Source organism: Bacillus rossius, unplaced genomic scaffold, assembly GCF_032445375.1.
Source record: "Bacillus rossius redtenbacheri isolate Brsri unplaced genomic scaffold, Brsri_v3 Brsri_v3_scf35, whole genome shotgun sequence".
Lineage (NCBI taxonomy): Eukaryota > Metazoa > Arthropoda > Insecta > Phasmatodea > Bacillidae > Bacillus > Bacillus rossius.
The window spans coordinates 184,189-188,100 of NW_026962535.1; the positions used below are offsets into that span (position 1 = coordinate 184,189).

General features: G+C 33.1%; 1 non-coding gene across 1 annotated transcript; it reads right to left on the reverse strand.

The window, feature by feature from the left end:
• Positions 1–2,935: 2,935 nt before the first annotated feature.
• Positions 2,936–3,054, reverse strand: LOC134544243 (5S ribosomal RNA). Its single transcript, XR_010077633.1, has one exon. It is a non-coding gene; the product is annotated as a 5S ribosomal RNA (ribosomal RNA).
• Between the last annotated feature and the right edge of the window lie 858 nt (positions 3,055–3,912).

The following is a 3,912-nucleotide window of genomic DNA, read 5'->3' on the forward strand; positions in this document are numbered from 1 at the left end:
AATTTTGTTTACATTTTCATTGTGTGAATAATAAAACTTTTAACTGTACACACAACAAGCATTTCACTTGGATCTGATGCATTCTCAAGAGTGCAGTTTCTGTTTAGCTTTTAAAACTGGCTGCCCTTCAATTCACTCAAGGTGCAGATGCAAGTTGCTGATGAAGTATTCCACACACATGCTACATTGGAGAAATATTTTAATAAAAATTAAAACTCTTGCAGGATTTCGAATAAAAACTATCCTATTTATCCCTTCTATGTTTTGGTACTGCGAAATTGAGAGAGGTAAGTAAGTTGTGAGGTTATTTTTACTTGCTTGCATGTGAGGTTAGCAGAGCAAAAATATTTTTGAAATTGCAGATACATGGTCACTTTATTTCGTTGCAAACATTTATAAGCTCGTAATCTTATTTAAAGTCTCCATACTTAATGCGTTTGGAAAACCTTCTTTCTCTCAATTTTACAATGGAACAAAATTTTACTTGTATGTGTACATTAATTCCATCTCTAAATGATGTAGGTTTACGCACCGAGATCAGGTACATTGTAGAGAGAAAAACACACGAGTACCTGCTTATTTTGAAGTTTTAATGAGTATATTAAAAAAAAAAAAAAAAAAACGATAAAAATATAATTGAAAAAGTATATTATTCACGTATTTTTGAGGATGAGGGGAGGGGGTGTTTTTGTCCGATGGTCGTTTATCTTTAAAGAAATTTCCGTTGGACCTGTGCGTTCTTGCTCTGCCAATTCTCGAAAAATGAAATATTTTAAGTCGTCTTTTATGTGCTAACTTCATTATATTTGGCTGCATTCGTATTTTTATTAGTTTTGAAACATTCATCTCACGGAAAATAATCATAAACCAGGACAAAAACGTTTTGACTAAATGTTCTAGGTTGGTTGTAAAACATTTTCTTATTTTATTTCACATCGGAAACATCTGTTAAGTTGTAAGCTTTGTAATGAATGCGACAGTCACTTGTTCGCTGAAGTGTTTGTTTAAGAAATTAGTATTGTAAATTTGTTTATGGTCTTGTTAAATGAAATTTTAAGTGAAATCATTTGGGAAAACAGAGGCTACAGGAATTTTCAACACAACTTGATGACCGACGTTGTGACTAGTGTGGGAGTGTGTGCTCGTGTAAATATCAATTTTTCTTACTCCTCGTGCCGGTCAACAGGAAAACAGCGAGTGTGTTATCTCATCGCGGGCGTGTGATTGCGTGTGGTAAATTGTGCTAGGTTAATTACCGCAAAACTCCACTGTGTGCAAATATGTAGTGTGTCGCTGTATGCAAATATTTGGTATGTCTTTTTTTTTTTTTTTTTTTTTTCAGGCAATACACACTTTGAATTTTACACAATTTCGATGCTGCAACCTAAGTGTATACATGCGAATAGGATTGCTTAAATGAAAAAGTAAAGTAGGAGGTAAGTGCAAATGTTTCCAGGAGGTTATGCACACACAATCTATTTTATGAATTAATAGTTATTATCTAAGAAAATGATAGAAGATTATAAATAATGTGTGCAGAATAATACAGAATTTGCATGTTACACAAAAAAAAAATATATATATATTCCAAATATTGTTAGCAAAATGCACCTAGATTAGTGAGCTGGATTTTTTTTTTTTTTTGTATTTTTGTTCTGTTGATCCCACGTGGAGTCAAGGCTCCGGGATATAGAACATGTATGTGCAGACAATTAATATTTACATGATGCAAGTTACCAAGAAAAAAAATTTCAAAAAAAAAAAATACATAACATGTTACACAATTTAACTTTATGCAAAACATGAAGCAGCTGTTATCACAAGTCCATTCAACAAATTAACAGTTCAATTTCTCTATTATCAATCAAATTAAAGAATAGCTTCAGAGGGTAGGTAGGATATTCTAGAAGAATTTTTTTTACTGTTTTTTTTTTTAATACTGGTAAATTGTTTTAGTTATTTTCTGTGATATTAAGTTGTAAAGTTTTACTCCCAAGTAATTTAGTCCATTTTCAAATCGCCTAGTGTTATGTTCAACTATCCTCAATTTACTAGCATTTCTGGTGTTATACCTATGTGCGAATATCTAAAAAAAAAAAAAAAAAAAAATAATAATAATTTTTTTTTTCTTCTTTTTCTTAAGAATGAATAAAAAGTTTCTAGAACATATTCATTTATGGCAGTCAGGACTTTAAGTTTTTTGAATTTTGGTCTGCAGTTAGATGATTTTTTATCTTTTGTTATTATTCTAATAGCTCCTTTTTTTTTTTTTTTCCCCCAATGTTATATGGCAGAAAGAGTAGAGCTATGGCTACTGTGACATCATGCATTGATGGGAAGGTTATTGTTGGATAACAAAAATTTAGATGATATAATTTTTATTTTTTTCCATACACAACACATTGCAGGTACAATTTTACAGGTTACAGCTGTACCACCTCTAGTATTGCTGCCGACCATCCAACAAATGAGCACACTAAACAGGCATTGATGACATTGTTATCAACGTCTTTTTGAATCTCTCATTATTATACATAACTGCCCACTGAAACAGAGAAACTTCAAAATAGGTGTGTGTGTGTGTGTTTATATATATACATATATATACATATATACATACATACATACATACATACATACATACATATACACTTATATATTTATTTTTTCACTTTGAATTTTGTATGAGGTATACACATGCAAAGATTCACAGCTACTGGGTGGGTGAGTGAGTGAGTGAGTGAGTGAGTGATTGATTGATTGATTGATTGATTGATTGATTGATTGATTGATTGATTGATTGATTGATTGATTGAGAGAGAGTGAGTGTGTGTGTTAGGGGGGGGGGGGGAAATGTGGTGATTGTGGGGGAAAAAAAAATTTAAAATTGAAATTTTTAAAAAAAAAATTTTTTCTGTAGGGTGCAAAATAGTAGTGCCAACGGCACGTGGTGTTCCCAAGCGGTCACCCATCTAAGTACTAACCACGCTCGACGATGCTTAACTTCGGTGATCGGACGAGAACCGGTGTGTTCATCGTGATATGGCCGTTGGCAATGATATAGATGTTTTTTTTTTGCAGTTTGTATTTGCCACTCGAAATAGCTATACCAGGTGTGATTGTTACAAACAACAGGAGAAATCGTGTAATGAACACTCTTTTACTTCCCCCCCCCCCCCCTCACACACACAACACCCACCACCCTCACCATCCCAACCACCAAAGCCCTCTTCAAAATACACTCTCACACACACACACAAACCCACACTCTATAACTGATGAACATTACCATAACTTCTTAAAGCCATTAGATAATATTTAACTCAAGAAAGGTATTGTGATATGTTTAAAGAAAGAAAGGTGAAACCTTTAACTTTACCAGCAGGTATTAGTATCACTGAGGTATCTTCTAGGTTGTAGCAGCAATAGTAGTAATAATAATAAAATTAAATAAGGTAATAAAAAAGAAAAGTTATACATGTGATCAAATCATGAATGTATAAAACTGGAATGAATTTAAATTTTTTTTATTTTTCTTCATAGGCTGTTTTGAAATTGATGAGTAAGTGCCTCTTCTTTTAAATTTTTTAATGCTGAACACTGTTACATAAGAGATGAATGTTTAGAAAATTTAAAAAAAAAAAAGCTAGCCCAGCCCCCTCCCCCCCTCACACAAAATCCAAACAAAAAAAAAACACCCTCCTTCAAAACATCACATAATCATCCAGCCAGCAGTGCAGACGAGAAATTTGCACTCGGGGCCGCCATTTTGACGATAAATTCTTGCATGGCACACCAAAGGTAGGAAAGAATTTAAAAAAATAAAAATAATGGGCGAGCACCCTCGCGTCTGCCTGTAGAAAATGAAGTTAAAAGTAACATAACCTAAAGACAGGCACACACTAGGGTGCT